The sequence below is a fragment of the Chiloscyllium plagiosum genome, chromosome 21, assembly GCF_004010195.1.
Source record: "Chiloscyllium plagiosum isolate BGI_BamShark_2017 chromosome 21, ASM401019v2, whole genome shotgun sequence".
In the NCBI taxonomy this organism is placed as follows: Eukaryota; Metazoa; Chordata; class Chondrichthyes; order Orectolobiformes; family Hemiscylliidae; genus Chiloscyllium; species Chiloscyllium plagiosum.
In genome coordinates this window covers 48,876,787-48,899,029 of record NC_057730.1, presented here as the reverse complement: position 1 = coordinate 48,899,029, position 22,243 = coordinate 48,876,787, and the positions used below count along the sequence as shown (strand labels likewise).

The following is a 22,243-nucleotide window of genomic DNA, read 5'->3' as shown; positions in this document are numbered from 1 at the left end:
TTATAGAGGTTTACAAAATTATGAGGGGCATGGATAGGATAAATAGACAAAGTCTTTTCCCTGGGGTCGGGGAGTCCAGAACTAGAGGGCATAGGTTTAGGGTGAGAGGGGAAAGATATAAAAGAGACCTAAGGGGCAACTTTTTCATGCAGAGGGTGGTACGTGTATGGAATGAGCTGCCAGAGGAAATGGTGGAGGCTGGTACAATTGCAACATTTAAGAGGCATTTGGGTGGGTATATGAATAGGAAGGGTTTGGAAGGATATGGGCCGGGTGCTGGCAGGTGGGACTAGATTGAGTTGGGATATCTGGTCAGCATTTGGGTTGGACCGAAGGGTCCGTTTCCATGCTGTACATCTCTATGACATGCTGTTAGAATATATATTGCCTAACAGATATTCCAAATGAAAATCTGAGAAAGCAGTACCTACTAAAGATGGTGTTCTAAAGTTTAAAATTCAGTGGTACATATAGATTAGCAGAGGTAGCAGCAAAGTTGACATTTAAAACAGATCAACCATGATCCTATTGAACAGTGGAGTAGACTTTGTTATGAAGGTGTAGGTGTACTGTACTGTAAAGAGAGAGAGGAAGCTGGTAAGGACCGACTGAAAGCACATAATGTTCTGAACAATTAAAAAATGTAACATTTGGTTGAAACCCAACAGCTGGAGTTGCTTTGCCATGGAACAAAAACAAATTCCAATTTGGCCAGTTTTAATTATGCCCAAGATACCAAAATCCAATCAAATTTGAATTTTACTGCTTGGGATAACATCAAAACAATGAAATGATCTGATGCTTTGGGGTATAAAAAAATCAGACATACATTTTGGACAGTTAGGGGGGAGAACAGCAAACAGCATTCCACAAGTAAAGACTGCCAGCCGAACAGCTCTCTGAAAAGGTACCTGTCCATGTTAAAATTTGTGCTGCAGAAGACCGAAGCGGACCTAGAGAAATCTACAGCAAAAGTACGACAAGATGACAGTTGGGTCTGAAATTGATTTGCCGTAAATTTAAGAGAATTTATCAGACCAGTAGAGTGGGAGGTAAAAGATAAGTTTAAGAGAAAGGAGTTGTAAATGGTTGTGGTTTTAATGATTTCTGTTGGACTTAAAGAATAAAATTGTTAATTTTTACTTTAATTAGTGAAATCTGGAATAGTTCTTTGCCTCTTAAAATTTAACGGATTACAGCACGTAGTGAGCTTCTCTGTCGGGTTTAAATTAGCAGAGGAGTTTACCCTGTGTCATAACAGTTTGGGGGCTCGTCGCCAGGATTTGAACAGTTTGGGTCTCGGATTAGTGATTTGGATTGGTTTAAACCGACCAGTCTTAGATTTGGACAGATTTGAATAGATTTGAGGTACAAAAAGCCCAGTAGATTTAAACACTTGCTGGTTATTGTCCTAATCTTTAAATAAATTATACGTGAGATAATTTGTTTACTTGCGGTTAGTTAAATTAAACGTGAAAGAAATTGCTAAAAAGAGGTTGTGGGATTTGAAGATGATTCCCAAATTTGCCAACAAAGTTTATAAAGAAAAGACCATACTCTCAGAATTAGCAGAGGTTAGAAGCTGTACATCTCTACGACTCTAATTGGGTTTAACCAAAGACAACAGTAAGCTGAAATTGTAAGGGAATTACTAAAACACTTAGAGGTGTCAGAGAAGCAGACAATTATAGTAGGGTTAGATAAACGAAAATTACAATTAAGGAAATTGGAGTTAGAAGCGGGGTGGGGGGTGGGGGGAGGAGAAGAGAGAGAGAGTGAAAGAGCGAGAGACAGAAAAGAGAAGGTTCTTAGCTGCGCAAACAGAGAGAGAATTTGAACTGGAGAAGTTGTGACTTAGTCAGCAAAGTCAAATTAACAGGATGGAGATTAAAAGAGAAGGTAGAGATATATACAAATATGTCAAAACTCTGCCACATTTTGATGAGAAAGATGTCGAAGCCTTCTTTATTTTATTTGAAAAATTGGCGAGGTAGATGGGGTGGTTCGAGGATTTATGGGTAATGCGAGTTCAGACTAAACTGTTAGGCAGAGCTAGATTTGAGTGGTGCTAGAAAAGCAAGCAGTTCAGGCAGCATCCGAGGAGCAGGAAAATCAACGTTTTGGGCAAAAGCCCTTCATCAGGAATAGAGGCAGAGTGCCTGCAGGGTGGAGAGATAAATGAGAGGAGGGTGGGGGTGGGGAGAAAGTAGCAAAGAGTACAATGTGTGAGTGGGGGTGGGGATGAAGGTGATAGGTCAGAGAGGAGGGTGGAGTGGATCTATCACCTGCATCCCCACCTATTGTACTCTATGCTACTTTCTCCCCACCCCCCTCTCATTTATCTCTCCACCCTGCAGGTACTCTGCCTCTATTTCTGACGAAGGGCTTTTGCCCGAAACATCGATTTTCCTGCTCCTCGGATGCTGCCTGAACTGCTGTGCTTTCCCAGCACCACACTAGTCTAGAATCTGGTTTCCAGCATCTGCAGTCCTTGTAGGCAGAGTGAGTGAGGTATTTGCTGCCCTGTCAGAGGAGCGGCCAAGAGATTATGAAAAGGTCAAACAAGCTATTTTAAATACTTATGAATTGGTACCAGAAGCATATAAACAGTGGTTCAAAAACAAAGAACCAGGTCAGAATTATGTTGAGGTTGAAAGAATTAAACAGCCATTTTGATAGATGGGTGTGGGCCTCAAAGATAGATAAGACCTATGAGGCTCTAAGAGAGATTATTCTGCTGGAAGAGTTTAAAAACTTGCTTCCAGAGATGGTAAGAATTCACATGGAGGATCAGAAAGTTCAGAAAGTGAGAAGGGCAGCAGAATTAGCAGATGAAGACATGCTGGTGCATAAGACAGGCTTCCGAACAGAATTCTGTCCTGTTGAGGATGGAAGTTGGGAGAAAAGGAGAAGGGGAGATCCTAACCTATGAAACAAAGATTAGAGAACACTGGTAAGTGTTTACCCCAGGTTAAAAAAGATGCTCAAAAGGGTGGAAAGGAGGTGAAAGTCCTCAGGCGTTTCCACTTTGGTAAAATGGGATACGTAAAGTCACATTGTTGGTCGTCAAAAAAAAAAGCACTGTCGGAGAAGATGTGATTTAAAAAAGCTAAGCCAATGGTATCATTGAAAGTAAAGGAAACCCCAAGAACAGCCAAGGAGCTGCAGGAGAGTGCACAGCCTAGGCAAGGTCTGGATATGGAGTTAATGCCTGATCTCTATAAAGAATCCCACTGTGGATAAAGTTTACTCAGAAAGAACAGCGGGAGATGGGGAAGAAGTTTTAATTTTGAGAGATACAGGATTTAAACAGTCTCTAATAGCGAGAGATGAGCGAATTTGTACTTTTTCTGATCTGTTACCCGAGAGCGTAGTAATTTGTGGGATAGGTGGACAGAATGTTAGCATTCCCCTATTTAAGATCAGGTTGGAGTGCCAACTCAAGACTGGGGAAGTAATAGTGGGAGCGATTAACAGTATCAGTTCAAGGAACCTAGTTTGTTCTTGGGAGTGATTTAGCAGAGTCCAGGGTGGGAATGACACCCATTGTTGTGGAGAAGCCCAAGGAAAATCAAGAAACTGAGGAATTAAAAGAAAAATATCCTGGTATTTTCGCAGACTGTGTAGTAACAAGTTCCCAGTATCATAAGTCACAGCACAAAGCAAAAACTAAAGAGAAAGATGAAGGAGTTGAGGTTCAGTTAGCGGACACGCTGTTCGACGAATGGTGCTGTAAAACCTGAACAGGCAGAGGGTCACACAGAAGTGTTTAGTCCTGAAAGGCTAATGGACTTGTAACAGAAAGACAAGATGATAAAAGATATATATGTGGATGCATACGCTGAAAAGGAGGCAGAGTATATTCCTGAGGGTTATTATTTGAAAGAATCCTAAGATGGAAATGCAGACCACGGCAGGTTAGTGCAGAGGAGAAATGGGCTGAAGTGCACCAGATTGTGTTGCCGCTAGCATATAGACAAGAAGTGTTACAGGTAGCACATGAACTACTGTAGGTGGCCACTTGGGTGTACGAAAGACTCAGGCTAAGGTACAAACACATTTTATTGGCCTGGAATGCAAGAGGATGTGGTTAACTTTTGCCATACATGTCATGCTAAATGGTAGATACGCCACAGGCAGTAATAAACCGGCACCTTTGTTGCCAATGCCCGCATTCGAAGATCCTTTCACGTGGATTATAATTGTGTGTGTAGATCCCTTCCAGAGAACTAGAAAAGAGAAAGAACTGGAGAAACAGGTGTTAGTTACTACCCTGCAGAGTGAGGAAACCAATCCAGATGTTGTGGATTTTGATGTGCCTCAAAATATGTTAAAAAATGAAGAAGTTCTTGAGGAGTGGGATAGGTTAGTCAACTATCTTTCTCAGGAGCATAGAAAACAGTTGAAAGGTTTGTTACTGCAGTAAGAGGACATATGTAGGAATCAGATGGGAGGACTAATGCCATTGTATGTCAAGTAGATGCAGGGAGTACTGTTCCATAAAACAACACCGCTATCGGCTTAATCCTTTCAAAGCCAGACAGATCCAGAAGGAGATGGAGGCCATGCTCAACAAGGATATCGTTGGACTGAGGCAGAGCGAGCAGAGTTCGCCGATGCTGCCAGTTCCCAAACCAGGTGGGACTCAACGATTTTGCGTGGATTATCGGAAGGTCAATGCCGTTACAAAATCAGACTAATATTCAATACAGAGATTGGAGGACTGTATCGAGAAAGTTGGACAAGCCAGTTTCATCACCAAGTTGGACTTACTGTGTGGTTACTGGCAAGTACCTTTATCAGAGACAGTGAAAGAAATTTCTGCGTTTGCAACCCTAAATGGGCTACATCAATTCAAAATGATGCCCTTTGGAATGAAGAATGCACTTGTCACATTCCAAAGACTCTTGAACAGAGTTGTGGCTGGGGTTAACAAATGTAGTGATCTTTAGTAAATCCTGGAAAGGTCGTATGGTACAGTTGGAGAGCTCTTTGAATGACTACGAGCAGGAAAATTGGTAATAAACTTAAACAAAACTGAGTTCGTGAAAGCAGAGATGATGTTCTTGGGGCATAACATCGGTCATGGAAGGATTACCCCATAGAACGCAAAGACGAAGGCCATCGAGAAATTTCCACAACTAACCTCGAAGAAAGAGGTGCTTTGATGCTTAGGACTAAGCGGATTCTATTGGAATTTTGTTCCAAACTTCAGCAGTGTAGTGGCACCATTAACAGATTTGCTGAAGAAGAACACAAAGTTTTGGTGAACAGAACCATGTCAGGAGGCATTCGACATTTAAAAACAATATTACCCACCACACCAATTTTAGCCACCCCAAACTTTTCAAAACCTTTCAGAGCTGCTATTGATGCTAATGACATAGGAGTTGGAGCAGCACTGCTGCAACAAGATAATGATGGGATTGAACTGCCAGTTGGTTACTTTTCGAAGAAACTCAACACCTACCAGAGGAAATACTCCACAATCGAAAAAGAACTATCGAGTTTGGTACTGGCCTTACAGCATTTTAATGTGTATGCTACGAACAATGTGTTGGAGACTGTTGTGTACACTGACCACAATCTGCTTACATTCTTGGAAAGCTTTAAAGAGAATAATATGAAAGTATTTCATTGGAGTCTTATGTTACAGAATTTTAATTTACAAGTCGTACATGATGCGGGTCGTAAGAATGTAATCGCAGATGCGTTATCGCAGATTTAACTGATAAAGTTCAGATGAAATTGATATCTATCCAATGTTTTACATGGGAAGAGGTTAAGACAAATTTAGATTAAAGTTATATGTAGGTCATGGCAATGCAGTTAAGGAATAGAAAAGAAAATGAAGCCATCTTTTCATTTTGATGGTTCTTTTTTTCTCAAGGAGGGAGGTGTTATAAAGATGTAGGTGTACTGTACCTTTAAGAGAGAGGAAGCTGGTAAGGACTGACTGAAAGCACAGAGAGTGTGCTAAACAGTTTAAAAATGTAACATTGGGTTGAAACAATTAGCTGGAGTTGCGTTGTCATGGAACAAAAACTAATTCAAATTCAGCCAATTTAAATTATGCTCCAGATACCAAAATCGATTCAAATTTGAATTTTACTGTTTGGGATGACATCAAAACAAAGAAGTGATCTGGTGTTTTGGGGTTTAAAATTGGACATTTTGAACAGCTAGGGGAGAACAGCAAAGAGCACCCAAAAGTAAAGACTGCCAGCAGATCAGCTCTCTGAAAGGTACCTGTCCATATTAAATTTGTGCAGAAGATCGAAGCTCACCTAGAGAAATCTATAGTTCGACATCCAAAGACAACAATTGGGTTTGAAATTGATTTGCTGTAAATTTAAGATGGAATTTATTGGATCAGTGTTGTCGAGTGGGAGGTAAAAGACAGGTTTAAGAGAAAGGAGGTGTAAATAGTTGTGGTTTTAATGTTCTATGTTGGACTTAGTGAAATCTGGGACAGTTCTTTGCCTCTTGAAATTTAACAGATTTGGTGCAAGATGAGCTTCTCTGTGTGTAGGGTTTAAATTAGCAGAGGGGTTTACCTTGTGTCGTAATAACTTGAAGGGCCAAGAGGCCTTTTCTTGTTCCTTGTTTATATGTTCATATATAGAGATTATCTAGAATGTGAATGTCATGGTTAGACTTACTGTTTTGGTCTGGAAGTTTTGTTATTGGAATTGATATGTTTGTTACCTCGTGGATTGTACTAATACATGGATCTGTGTATGCAGGGAGCCCAAGTGATAGAACATCCTGCTGAACCAATGTAAAATTTCAAGTTAATCCAGAGGATCTGTACTGAAAGTTAAAACAGATAATGCTAATGGAGTACATGTCAGATCTCTTGGAAGGTGTTATCTGATGAGTGTACTGTACCATATTGTGTTATTTAAATTTGCAAGATATATAAAAGGAATGGTACTTCCACTGGCATGTGTCAGTCTTAAGCAATATAGCACATGTTGCCCTTTCCACTTTGGGTATGTTATTTAGTGGAGGTAAAGGCTTCAGATTTTCTGATGGGGTCCACATAATGCATAAAATTGACCAATTAGAATCCCTATAGTGCAGATAGAGGTCATTTGGCCATTGCGTAGGCACCAACCCTCCCACCTAGACCTACTCCCCATCCTATCCCCATAATCTTGCATTAAGCATGGCTAATCCAGCCTACATGGTTAATTACGCAAGGCATTTCTTAAACATTTTAGGTCAATGTCTCTTACAGTATAGTTCGTATATCACAAAATATGGGACATTGGTGAGTGAAACAAAATAATCCACATTTGAAAATTGAGACTTTTTCTTTACTAAGTCCCTTGATCGCGAAAATTATTTTTAAAAGAGTCAAGCATCTGAAGACACTTGGCCTGTGACAAGTGATTTAAAAAATGCATTTCAAAAAAAAATTCATAGGTGTACCTGTTCCACAGGCCTTTCAGTTGGTTGCTTTGGTGACTTCACATTCGGTACCTTTGCATCAACATCTGCCAATGCATTAGTAGATTGTTTCACCACACGGTTAGGAACATGACAAGCTTATGCAGGGACATCCTGAAATTGACATGCTCTTTAAGATCATCTTCTAACATTAGAAAATTTGGTCAGACCTTTGCTATCACCACTAAAAATATCAGAAGATTTTATTCTTCTCAATCCTTCATTTTCCAAATCAATGTGGTGTTTGACAGTCTGCTCCTAAATCGCTGTTGACCTCTGAAGCGAAGATCCAGTCTTTGAATAAGTGAAATCCTTGAATGTCACTGGAATGCAAATATTTGATTTTTGTTTTTGACCCTTACTTGCAGATATATTCTTCTTAATTGCCAGTGTATAAATGATCTGTATTGCAGTATACAACTTATTTTGTTATGATATTCTCTTTTCTGTTCTTATTTCTGTTTTTATGCAGTTTTCGAAGTAAACAAAATGTTAGAATTGACCAGGACTGTGCATAAGTTCAATATATCGCTAACGCCTCACTTATTTTAAAGCATTTTGGGTTTCATTCTGGATCGTTTTTGTCAAATCACAACTGTACTGGCCTTCTTGTAAATTGCCAATCGGACATATCACAGCCATTTAAAACAAAAAGAGAACAACTATGAGAAACCGAGAATTCTTCTATCTGATTTCTGAGCTTCATTACAGATTATAGCCTTCAATCTTGGTTGCTAGATGTGAACTCGAGTAGATCATGGATGACAGTATGGAAAATAAACAGCATGAAAGCATGGGAAGGGTTAAAGCATGAAGACCACTGGCGATCTGTTGCAAGGGGTCTGTGGAATGCTACACTCGTCAAAAGGTCACTGTGACAGGATGGGATAAGAGTAGTGGAATGCTCCTACACCAACTGGCAGAGTAAAGTTGGGGCTGAAAGGTCACTATGGCAGGTTGAGATAACAACAGTTAGTAAAGTCAGTCTTGTCTGCTAAATATCATCATGGCAGGTTGGGACAGGTTGTGACAATAAATATTTAGGACATGACATTAAATATTTAATTAATAGTTAGTAGAGTCAGCCTGCTTGAGACCCTTGACAGTAAAATATCTAATCATGACATTAAAATAATATTAAGTAGCATCTGGGATGAAAGACCATTGTTGCAGAGGTGACAGCAAAGTATATTATCGTGACATTAGAATAATATTAAGTAGAGTGTAGAAAAAACCATAGTGGCAGAACTGGAGAGAAAATGGGAACTAACATAATTGGTTTATTGTATAGCTGGAGTGAGGGAATTCTGATTAACACAGTTAGATATGCTGATAAGCTAACAAAAACATGATAACAAAAGGTATGAAGAACCACGGACCCTGAGGTTTGGGGGCATTCAAGAATTTGCTTTGAGTGTAACGGTGTTTTGTTTGCAAATAAAAGACCTACTCCTTGAAAAACTCTCCACGTCTCCTGGTGATTCTCTACATTTCTCCATGACAACAGTTATGAAAATAATTTCTTACAACTATCACTGCTTCTATTAACTTTGGTACCAATTTGCTGTGACTACCTTTTATTACACATTTGCTGTCACCATCTTATAATTTTCACATGCTTCAATCATGAGATGTAGTTTTCTATATGTTAGCCTATGTGAAATACACCAGCTCAATAAAGATTAAATCAAAACTCGCCATTGTAATGGATTACCCAATTCTATCACTTTTAACCCATTTGTTTCTGGAGTAAGGAGTACCATAGGCCAACAGCCAGACCAGTAGCAACATTTACATTTGGTTTCTAATGAGGTCTAACCTTAAGAAAATTGTAGTCATTCAGTTCACAATAGATGCTGCCACTATTTATTCCAGAACTGCGGCTAGTCTAATGTTTGAATTTGTAAATGCCTTCTGTCAGATTTTCCAGTTATTTTTTCTTCTTACGGAGCACAGTGACATCTGCTACAGGAGAGGCACTGATTAATCAATTAATTAATCTAGAATCACAGTTATCTACCACTGTAACATTACCATTATAAATACATTTTAGCCAAATACCATACTTCTCCTCCACACTGGAACCAATAGTTTGACTGCCATGCTACAGTTTCTATGTCACCAGTGCTTTCAACTCCCAGTGATAGTTCCACTGCCAACCGCACTGTCTTCAATTTCTCACCCTTTTGTCTCTTCAATTTGGATTATATTTATAGCATTAATCTTGAACAGCATTCCAGCACCAGCTTATACTCGCTTCTTAATGACACATATGAATGAGCTCATTAGATTATGGAACACATACACCCAACAATTTTCACTACCTCTGGAAAGTGACAACTACGGAATGTACTTATCAATACATTTGTGTACCTTCTAGGTTTGACTTTAGTCCTCTTTTGGCCAGTGGGATGACAACTATGCGGTGGGCAGGACTGGTGAGGGAGCAGGTCTTGGGTCTGCATGGTCATTGGATTGTAGTTATATGGATTGGGTAGTAGGATGGGGCCAAAGCACCCTGTCAGTAATGGTCATCACGTTGCCATTTATACAGCCTCATTTTGAAAATAAAAGTCCCCAGCAAAATTAGTACCAGTTTTGAGCCAATTTGATTCACTCTATGGGTGATATAAAGAAGCAACTGAAGATAATGGATGCAGTAACATATATCTGACAACATATTGGCCATAGTACTTAAGTCTTATCCTTTTGAACATGCTGTATCCTAATTAAACTCTTCCAGTTTAACTACAACACGAACATCAACAGGAAATTTGGAAGATTGTCCAGGCGATTCCTGTATGCAAAAAGACAGACAAGTCCAATTTGTTCAATTATTGCCCAATCTTTCTACTCTCAAAAATCAGTAAAAAGGTGGAAGGGGTCATCAAAGCACTATCAAGCAGTACTTGTTTGGCAATAACCTGTTTGCAAATCAGAAACTGAGTGTCTGTAATGTCAAGGAATGATTAGATTTGTTCTGGTTGGAGATGGTCCACACGAAGGATGCCTACTGCTCCATCCCCCGCCCTCATTTCAGGAACTCTGACCACAATGCCATGCTTCTTCTCCTGGCTTACAGGCAAAAGCTCAAGTGATCCAGTACTGGCCGGAGGAGGCAAAGGATCAACTCCGGTGCTGTCTGGAATTGGCTGATTGGGTCAGGTTCAAACAGTCCGCAGGTATCTTGGAGGAGTATTCCACCATCGTCACAGACTTTATCAGCAAGTGTGTGGAGGACCACAAACTGAGGAAGTCAATCTGGGTGTTCCCCAACAGGAAACCCTGGATGAATCAGGACATACAGAACTTGTAAAAACCAGGCGTAAGGCCTTCAAACGAGAAGACCCACTCAAATATAAGGGATGATCTTCACAGAGCCATTAAGACAGTCAAGGACCAATACCAATCCAAACCAGAGACTCAGACAGACATGTATATTCATTACTGTGTCGCCAAATACCAGACTAATTCCATTTACAAGTTCACTGATGACACCACCATGGTCGGCCAAATCTCAGATGGCGATGAAACAGACTACAGACGTGAGGTGGAAGACTTGGAAAAATAGTGCACTGAGAACAACCTGGCTCTCAATGCCCACAAAACCAAGGAACTCATTATTGATTTTCAGCAGGATGTTACTCATTCCCCCTTACACATTAACAGCACAGAGGTGGAACCTAGTGGGGAATGTCAAGCTCCTGGGAGTGGTCATCCACAACAAGCTTTTTAGGACTCTTCACGTGGACGCACTGATTACAAAGGCCCAACAATGTCTCTTCTTCCTCAGGCAGCTGAGGATATTTGGCATGACAGCGAATATCCTTGCCAACTTTTATAGAAGTGTTATTGAGAGCATTCTGTCTGGATGTATCACTGTCTGGTATGGCAACTGTACCATTCAAGATCGAAGACGGTTACGGAGAGTGATGAATTCGGCCCAGACAATCACAAAGGCCAACATCCCATCTATAAAAATCTACCAACCAAGCCCGATGTCAAATAAAAGCCGCCAGCATTCTTAAAAATCCATCCCAACCTGGCAATGTTTTTCAACAATCTCTACCACTGGGGAGAACGTACAGAATTCTGAAACACACACACAAGTTTCTACCCTACTGTTGTTAGAATACTGAATGGACTTACAAACCCTTAACATTCGCCTGTACCTCCGTTTTTGTTTTTGCTGCTGTTTACCTGTTATTTACGATCTAGGCTACTTAACTATGTGATCTGCCTGTATTGCTCACAAGGCATAGCATTTCACTGTGCCGCAGTACATGTGACAATCAATTCAATTCAATTCAATGGTCATTGCTTGGCATTTGTGGCATGAATTTCACTTGCCATTTGTCTGCCCAAGCCTGGATACTGGTTGCAAGAGGCACAGGGTAGCTGGTTCACTGGTAAAGGTTTTGATTTATTAAAGTTACAGCTTACAGTAACTGAAGATGAAGTGCTTTCTTCTGACTTAAAATGGCTTAAGGCAAGGAAAACAAAAAGAGCTCCTGAGCTGGTGCAAATCTGATGACGCCTGTATCTTTGTTCACATTCCCAAGCTGTTCAGCTACCCAAGAATCAATGTTTGATTGACAAGAACCTTCTAGTTGTCACTGATAGCATGGTCACTCACAGCAGAGCAAAGCAGAACAACCAGCTACTTGGACCAACCAAAAAATCAATCATCTGTGCATGACCCCATAGATCCAATTCATTTGTAACCACACTTTAAACACTACTTCATGCTGAAGATGGCAAGTAAGTTCAGGGCCAGGAGGATATGTAAAAAGGAGTCAAGAGCTAGCTGCTGTGCTCAAAACTATCCATACTTACTTCATGAATTTGCTTCACCAGTATTAGTCCACAGGTGCTTTTATGGACTGCTACTTTTCAGTAGAACTCCAAGAGTAGATCTTCGTTGCAGGTCCCAACACTAAGGTTATAAAGTGTTCCTTTCTGAGGCTGTCACAACCAACACTGGTATCAAAATCACAGAGGGTAACAACTTCCTCCTCAGAAGGGACATTCTAGAGGTGTTCAGGGAGTTGTGGAGCTCATTTTCAGGAGCTGTGTTAGCCTTCAGGGTTGGAGTAACAATGAGTTGAATGCTGCTGACTTTGAAAGGATAGGCACACTGACACCATGCCCAATTAGTAAATTAAATTAGATTGCCAATTTTAAGTTTGGCAATGCCAAACTTCATGGTGAAGCTGACAACAGAAAAACAAAGTGTTTCGTTCACCTTAATGTCTCCCTGACAAATACAGGATATATGGATATAACCAATGTTGTGCTCTGTCAGTTTTCCTGCTCAGAAGCAAATCTGCCTCAAGGCTACTATATTGTTGTCTAAATTGGCTTGCTAATAATAAAACACAGAAAAATAAATTAAAACATAATATAAAAGGCAGAAAAACAAAAAAAAGTGTTCAACTTTACAGTCTTTCTTCAGTGCTTCACCAAGGGCCAGTTAGCCAGACAAGAATCCCCTTTGCTGTGCCACCACTTCTGGAACAAAAGTCGCCATTCTTCAGTGCCATCTCACCTCCATCACACTTGACACTGAATTCTCACAAATGCAGATATCACCGGGTCCTGCACTGGCCTAAACTCTACTGCCATATGTCCACTTCAGGCCTATTTTGTCAATGCAGCCAGGTCTTGTACTGGGCACAAACTCATCTCCGCCTCCATGAACCTGTGCTGGACGCAGAAGCCACTGGGAACCCAAACTTTGCCTCCAGTGCAGCAGCCATAAATTAGCACTTGGATCTTGTTGGTGCAGAAGCTGCCTGGAACCTAAACTTGCCTTCAATGTGTTTCCATGAGTCTATGCTGGGCTTGCTTGCTGCTGCTGCTGCTACCGAGCTCAGAGCTTACGGCCGTTCTCTCAAATGAGAGGATCACCACACATCAAGCGAGAGGAAAGGTTGAGAAGTAGAATGTTTCATAGTAGCCAGGTCAGGATCTGTTCACTTAATGGTACAGTTCAGGGGCATTGTTGCTGAATAAAGAGACACTGGGGTGCAGATTCATAGCTCCTTGTAAGTTGAGTCGCAGGTAGACAGGGTGGTGAAGATGTTTGGTACACTTGTCTTTATTGGTCTGTGCATAGAGTATAGATGTTGGGATGTCCTGTTGCAGCTGTACAGGACATTGGTTAAGGCACTTTTGGAATACTGTGTTCAGTCTGGTCTCCCTGCTGTTGGAAAGATGTTGTGAAACTTGAAAGGGTTCAGAAAAGATTTACAAGGATATTGCTAGGGTTGCAGGGTTTGATCTATACAGAGAGGCTGAATAGGCAGAGGTTGATTACCCTGGAGCATCGGATGCTGACGAATGACTTTATAGATGTTTATAAAACGATGAGAGGCATGGATAGGTTTAATAGTCAAGGTCTCTTTCCTAGGGTAGGAGACTGAAGGAGCAATTTTTTCACACAGAGTGGTGCATGTATGGAATGAGCTGCCAGAGGAAGTGGTGGAGGCTAGTACAATTACAATATTTAAAAGGCACCTGGATGGGTACATGAATGGGAAGGGTTTAGAGGGATATGGACCAAATGCTGGTAAATGAGAGTGGAATAATTCAGGATATTTGGCTGGCATGGATGAGTTGGATCAATGGGTCTGTTTCTGTGCTGTACAACTCTAGGATTCTAGTCTCAATCATTGCGCTAATTAAGGCCACGATGTTCACATCACTCTATATCTTGAACCAGTTTTCCAGCCAATTGAGTGCTGTTCCTGAGTCTGTTCGAAAGCCAATTTGTATGCAAGTCAGAACACCATACAGGACAACAAAGCAGCTGCTCCTAAGTCAGATCTTTAAAAATTACACCTGTGTATTCAACCCCATTCTTGTGAAAGAGATTTCACATTGCTGTTGGTTGTAGCAACATGGACATCCTCAGACACAGAGGAGAAACAGGAGCATGATGCATGGAACATTCAGGACTTTTCAAAAATGCTTCACGGAAAGATAAGAGTGAGAAAGACAGAAACACTGAGGCTTTCGGCTCCAAATTCTGGCACTTATAAACTGCGTACTTGCAGAAAATTTCTCCAGCAAATTAACCACACCATCTAGGTGTGTACCAAAGAAACACGCATTACATTAGCCCAGAGGCTGTTGCTAGATGCATCACTGATTCATCAAGGTTTCACAGGTCTGCTTGTTTGACTGTTGAAACAATAAGGCTTCAGCTTTCTCTCTGAAAAAAATACTTTGCTGGATGCTGTTTTCTGAAGTCGATTTTTTGTATCCAGTGAAAAGACCAAAGTTTCCTCTAACACTGGAAACTCAATCATACGATGTTTTGGTTTACAGCACACCGTTGTCCATTTTCCAGTTGTCAATCCATAGAGTGTTCCCAATACCCCATTCGCAATTTTAGACTGGAATTTTTTCATGACTTTTAAATTATCTGCAATGACCTTTTCAAACAGTTCACATTTAATTACAGGTGGTTTATTTCTCTGCAGATGATGATGTGTGACCTGGAGAGAACTCCTGGCATCGGAAGCATACTGCTTTTGCTACGCAGTGATCATTTATATATTTTATAATAATTGAATATCACATAGAGAGGAAGATGGAAAGATAAACGCTGGAGTACTTAGTTCTAAAGAACGCCCTAATTGTCTCCAAGAGAAATACATTATTTCCAAAGTGCAAACTACGATGCAACACATGCAAAGTTTCTAACTCGTGAATGTATTGAAAATTTGCCCCCTTCCAAAATAAGCTTAATTCCATACTATATTATATATTGATGTTACATGTGGGTGGACACACCTCTTAAGAAACACGTGATAAATACTTACCTTCTGCACAAAATAAACTGATGCGTCGAGAGAGAGTAAAAAGGTTGAGGAAATAAGGGGACGGGGTTCAGCTACACAAAGGCATGTTTTTATTTCTATTCCCCCTCCCCCCTCCCAATTTGGAAACGGGCGCTTTTAAAAAAAAAACAGGAAACCGTTAGGAACGGCACGCGTTTCGAAAATTCAAATGGCTTCCCCGTCTCGCGGAACGGTTACTGGCCTCCAGCTTCGAGCGGGAGCGCGCCAGCTCGAGGTCTGCCTAGCTCCTGGAAAAGTCAGATCGATGAACTAAGAGGAGCAAAAATAAGGAAATAAAATCGTCCTGTAGGTACTGTTATATGAGGCTTTTAACTATTAATACAACACGATGGGCGTCGCGGGAGTGAAAGAATAATTCCTTACTTTTTCTTTGTTTTCTAAAAAAAATCACACCTTTCAAGAACGTGCCGGCTTCTTTCACGACCGTTGTGATCGAAGTTTAAATACATGTCGTGCATCTGTTTCTATACGTGTGAAGATATTTTTTTACGTATATTCCTGTGTCCGGGTTGCTCGTCGTCCTCTTTATTTGCATAGCCACGGAACAACAGATAAAGCAGGGAGGAAAGCGCGTACTTTGCTGCATCAGTGGGTTAACAGGTGAGTTAGTGGTGTCCCAGGTGAATTAGATTTACACACAACACCGAACCTGATTAGGTCTTGTTTTTCTCCTCTCCCTTTATGCGGTGGCGAAGAGACTCGATCAAAGTCATATCGGTATTCGTAACAGTATTTCAGTACAAATTATACTGAACAGCCTCCTATGCAAACTTCTGTCAATGGGGAGGGGACTGGGAGTAAGCAGTGTCAAACTGTATTGTATAGGAGGTTCGAAACTAATGTTATCATACTTGGCCTTTTGCAGAACATATATACTCTGCAGCACGTTTCACTAGGAGTCCTGAAGTATTTACTCATGTAGGCAGAAAAAAACCAACAAAATTCAATAAAATTTGGTTGTACTGGAATTCTATTTTCAGGTACGCAAAATAAGTTGAATCAGTTTCACCATTTCCAAGTTTTAATGTGTTTTTTCCTTTTGGATAATTCCTCAATTTTTGAAATTCTATTGTGTTCAAAATCACATTTTAAAGTGGAATAATTTAAAAGATTCATAACTTTTCAAATAGTTGCTTGATTGTTCAAAGCTCGAGGGAACAAAACAGTTGTCAAAAAATATCCTGTTGCATTCATCAGACAGAATTGTAAGAATACCAAGTGTCAAAGGGTATAACACAAATGCTGCATAAAGAGGTGGTGTTTGGTTGGACATTGATAGAGGTGTCACATAGAGAATTTTTGATGTAACAGTAGTCTGCTAAATTTTTGAAATTCAAACCATGCAAATCTGTTCTAATTTTTTAAAAAGTATTGCCTTGGACGGTGCACCCAGAAAGGGCTGAATATTTAGCCTCGTTGATAAGATGTTGATCAATCAGACTATGGTATAAAGCAGGAAAATGATTGGGCTCACATCATTATATATGCTGCATATACCTTTTTTATTAATGCTTGTGCTACACTCACTAAATTGAAGTCTCCAATCTCCCAGTTTCTGGATTGGTGGAAATGGTATGTAAGAGGAGAGATGCACACCACAGTCCTGTAGAAACATGTATGCTGTAATTGCCTAACAAGTTTAAACTTCTGATAGGCAGCAGAAATCAGCCTGCATGCTTACCCTGGAAATGTTAATTCAGTATTCAGCAAGTGCAACTCAACTGAAACAGTCCACGTGCTTATGTAGCAAGACCTGGACATTTAAGCTTGGGCAGTTAAAGACAGGTAACCTTGCCATATATGTACCAGGCAATGACCATCTCAAATTGGAGCAAATCTAACTATGTTAAATTAATTAGTCTAATCCAACACTCAATGACATTACCATGTTAAGTCTCTAACAGTAACTCCATTGATCAGAATCTGAACTGGACTAGCCATATGAATATTCCAACCACAAGACCACGTAAGAGGCTAGGAATTCTGAGATGTAAAACTTAACCTCCTAAATCCCCAAAGGTGGTCCACCATCTGCAAGACACAAATTTGGTGTGATGCAATACCCTCACTTGACTGGATAAGTGCTCCTACAACCCTCAAGGGACTCGACATCATCCCAAACAACACAGCCTGCTTATCTGCCACCTTTAATATTCAATCCCTATGCCGTTGATACGCAACAGTGCATACCATGAAAAGGCAAATTGGGACAGAACTTGTACATATGATAATGAAGTCCTGAGGAGTGTTGCTGAACAAAAAGACCTTGGAGTGCAGGTTAATAGCTCCTTGAAAGAGGGTCCCAGATAGACAGGATAGTGAAGAAGGTGTTTAGTATACTTGCCATTATTGCTCAATGCATTGAGTATAGGAGGTCATGTACAGGACATTGGTTAGGCCACTTTTGGAATACTGTGTTCAATCTGGTTTCCTTGCTGTAGAAAGGACATTGTGAAACTTGTAAGGGTCCAGAAAAGATTTACAAGGATGTTACCAGGTTTGGAGGATGTGAGCTATAGGGAGAGATTGAATAGGCTGTGGCTATTTTCCCTAGAGTATGGATGGCTGAGGGGTGACCTTATAGAGATTTATAAAATCGTGAGGGTCATGGATAGGGTGAATAGCTAAGGTTTTTTCCCTGGGTGGGGGAATCCAAAACTAGAGGGCGTAGATTTAAAGTGAGAGGGGAAAGATTTTAAAGGGGCTAAGGGGCAACTTTTTCACACAGTGGTGCATGTATGGAATGAGCCACCAGAGGAAATGGTTGAGGCTGGTGCAATTACAACATTTAAAATGCATTTGCAATGGGTTGTTGTGGACCAGGCCAGACCCCCTCAAGATATTTTAAGAAGGTAGCCTTGGCAGTAATTTTTTTCCTTATTTTAAAGGCAGATGTGAAGTGGGCATTCCAGGTATGATACAACTGGTCAAATCACTCCGCTTCAAGCAAAATTATTTATTTAAACATCACAGTTGAAACACAAACTAAAGAAAGCAGTACTTAAAATACCTTAATTACTGGAAAACATAATTGACCCGATACAGCAACTTAACTAATTAATTGTGCCAATATAGTAACATACAATAACCACACCCCTTGGCAAAAAGGTAAATTCAAACACCGATTCTTACAGGCACGTGGGAACATCATCTCAAGAGGGATCTCAGAAAAGCCAGAGGAATCCTTTACTGAAGCTTGCAACTCTTCTGGACTCACACATCTTGTGACTGCTACAGCGAAAAAAAATAGAAAAAATCTGAACTGGGAGAACTGGCCGCTCCCATTGTTAAACTCCCTAGATGCCTTGACACCTCTGCCTTTATGACCTCTCTTCATAAAAACCAAGGGCACAATAATCTTTTTAAAGTGAAAGCATGGTCATGGGGGATATGATTAGAAAGGGTTTAGATTGATATGGATCAAATGCTGGCAAATGGGACAAGATTAATTTAGGATATTTGCTCGGTCTGGACAAGTACAACTATAGGATCTCTTTCCATGTTGTACAGCTCTACAAGAAGCATTGCAGCTATCAACAAGGCACCTTGCAAACTTGCAATCACTACCATGTGGAAGATCAAGGGAAGCATTGCATGGGAGCACCACCACTTCCAAAATCCCCTTTAGGCGTAGTGTAGATTTCACTGCCACTTGGTTAAAATTTTAAAACTTATTCCTTACAGCTCTGTGGATATACCTCCCTCCTACACCTCCTCTTCCCTGTTCCAGACTTCAGCAGTTTAAGAAGGCATGACACCAGCACCCTTTCAAGGTCAGTTTGAAATGAGTTGTAAATGCTGTTCTACGCAGTGATGCAGACATCCTATGAACAAAAAGTGAAAACTATCTCCATCCCCCAATTATACCGACCAGTACAACTTACCCCTCAAACCCTTTAACACTCCACTAATCAGACTATCTTCCAGATGTTGAACCTATCCCTCCACCCCTTTAATACATCTGTAATTAGGCCATCACTCATTCATTTGCTCACACATTCATCCATGAATCGCTCACTCATCCATTCATTGTCTTCCTTCCAAGCCATTCACTAGCATGACTTTAAAATGTAGTCTTCCTTCAATAACACTGAGTAAAATTCTCTCTGACAGCATTGTGGGTGTACCTACACATATGGACTGCAATGGACTGAAGGCAGCTCACCACTGTGTTCTCAAGGGCAATTAGGAATGGGCAATAAATGCTGTCCCAGCCAGTGAAGCCTACGTCCCATGCATGAATGAATTTTTTAAAACTCCTTAAATTATTCTGAGACTTTATATATAAGGACTTGCCTGAATATAACAGCTGCTGTTGAGGACTTGTCCTCCCTCCTTGTATCCAATGATCCTCTCTGGTGATGTCGGTTCTGACTCTTTTTGATTCTTCAGCCGTGATTGGAAGATAGGGCTGAAAGACTGTAAACATTCTGGGCAGAGGACACCTTTGTGAGCAATGTCAATATGCTTAGCATAGATGTTGTCTGGAAGATTTGGACATACGTTTATATAAGAATTGAACTACTTCAAAAAGGCTTGAATATTCACTCAAATTAGAATATGTGTGTACTTTCAAGCAAACGCAGTAGCTTGAATCAAATTGAAAACAATAGCTGAAAATAACCAAAGGGTCCTTGACAGTGGCCGAAAGCAAGATAAAGAAGAACATCAGGTTTCAGAAGTCAGACCTTATCATCCAAACGTGGGAGTAATCCATGGGAATTTATCCTTTAAGAGAAGAAACTAGATAATTGTAAGAAAAATTATTTTCATCCTACAGAGTTGGAATATAAAAATAAAATCCTGTTCTAAGTGAATATGAAAATGTCATTATGTTTTAACTTTTGCGAGCAAATGTGGCAAGATGGTTAACTTATTCCCAAACATGAAATTGAATCAAAGCTTTGTGGCCATAACTAGGAGGAGCATGCACTGACACAAATTCAGAGTTTTGCTTTTTAGCTCAGATCACTGAAGTGTCTGTCTATTTATGAGACTGATTATGTGCTACATGAAAGTTTAATGTTTGCAGACCTTGGTGTGGGGACAATTTACCTAATAGAAAGATGCAGTGTAATTATTTTGGGAGGGCTGCAATAATCGTGCCTGTTGAGACCAATGCGTAAGTTGTTTCTGAATCAAAAATCAAAGCTATGTTTTCAAACATTACACAAATTTTATTTTATATCAGTCCCTACACAAAGTACGAGCTCTAGGAAACCAATATTTTGACAACTGTTTAACAACTGAGGAAATAGGATACAATCAACATCGAAAAGCCTGTTGGCATATGTCCCTGAAACCAGGTCACGGTGAATGTCATGGAGAAATTAAATGAAAATAAACCTTAGTTTGTCAGTTATAGCTCAGTTGATAACATGTTCATCTCTGAATCACAAGGCTCTAGTTCAAGTCCCACTTACAATTTTGAGCACAAAAATAAAGGTTAATATTCTCATTCAAAACTGTGAGAGCAAAACATCTCATTGAAAAGATCATGTCATACCAAGGCAAAAGTGAGGACTGCAGATGCTGGAAATCCGATTGAATTAGAGTTGTGCTGGAAAAGCACAGCAGGTCAGGCAGAATCTGAGGAGCAGGAAAATCAACATTTTGGGCAAAAGCCCTTCAGGAATGAATGCTGAGAGCCTCCGGGGTGGAGAGAGAAATAGGAGGGGGGTGGAGCTGGAGAGAAGGTAGCAAAGAGTATAATAGGTGTATGAGGATGGGGATGAAGGTGATAGGTCGGAGAGGACGGTGGAGCAGATAGGTGGGAAGGAAGATTGGCAGGTAGGGCAGGCCATGAGGATGGTGCTGAGGGTGGGTTGGAACTGAGGTAAGGTGGGGGGAGGGGAAATGAGGAAACTGGTGAAGTCCACATTGATGCCTTGGGGTCGAAGTGTTCCAAGGCGGAAGATGAGGCGTTTTTCCTCCAGGCGTCGGGTGGTGAGGGAGTGGCAATGGAGGAGGCCCAGGACCTGCATGTCCTCGGCAGAGTGGGAGGGGCAGTTGAAATGTTGGTCCACAGGACGGTGGGGTTGATTGGTGCGGGTGCCCCAGAGATGTTCCCTAAAGTACTCTGCGAGAAGGCGTCCAGTCTCCTCAATGTAGAGGAGACCACATCGGGAGCAATGGATACAATAAATTACATTGGTGGATGTGCAGGTGAAACTTTGGATGTGGAAGGCTCCTTTGGGGCCTTGGATGGAGGTGAAAAGGGGAGATGTGGGCGTAGGTTTTGCAATTCCTGCGGTGTCAGGGGAAGGTGCCAGGATGGGAGGGTGGGTTGTTGGGGTCGTGGACCTGACCGTGGAGGGAATGGTTTTTGTGGAAAGCGGAAAGAGGTGGGGAGGGAAATATATCCGTGGTGGTGGGTCCGTTTGGAGGTGGCGGAAATGTCAGCGGATGATGCGGATTATGCGGAGGTTGGCGGGGTGAAAGGTGAAGACCAGGGGTTCTGTCCTTGTTACGGTTGGAGGGGTGGTGTTCAAGGGCGGAGGTGTGGGATGTGGGTGAGATGCGTCGGAGGGCATCTTCAACCACGTGGGAAGGGAAATTGCAGTCTTTAAGGAAGGAGGCCATCTGGTGTGTTCTGTGGTGGAACTGGTCCTCCTGGGAGCAGATGCGGTGGTGGAGGAGGAATTGGGAATACCGGATAGCATTTTTTGCAGGAGGTAGGTGGGAAGAGGTGTAATCCAGGTTGCTGTGGGAGTCGGTGGGTTTGTAAAAATGTCAGTGTCAAGTCAGTTGTCATTGATGGAGATAGAGGGGTCCAGGAAGGGGAAGGAGGTGTCAGATGGTCCAGGTGAATTTAACGTCGGGGTGGAATGCATTGATGAAGTTGGTGAAGTGTGGGAGCACGAGGTGGCGCCGATGCAGTCATCAGTGTAGCGGAGGAAGAGGTGGGGAGTGGTGCAGGT

The 22,243-nt window shown here is 41.2% G+C and overlaps 1 protein-coding gene across 4 annotated transcripts in view; it reads right to left on the bottom strand.

Moving 5' to 3' along the window:
• LOC122560846 (activating transcription factor 7-interacting protein 2-like) overlaps positions 1-16,059 on the bottom strand; it is an 84,740-nt gene extending 68,681 nt beyond the window's left edge. The window contains exons 1-2 of one of the 4 annotated variants that reach the window (XM_043712002.1): positions 15,687-16,059; positions 15,285-15,572 (exon numbers count right to left, since the gene is read on the bottom strand). The gene's annotated coding sequence lies outside the window, so the exon portion shown is untranslated. The remainder of the gene's footprint in view (positions 1-15,284; positions 15,573-15,686) is intronic. The other 3 variants (XM_043712005.1, XM_043712003.1, XM_043712004.1) reach the window with 3 other exon arrangements.
• Between the last annotated feature and the right edge of the window lie 6,184 nt (positions 16,060-22,243).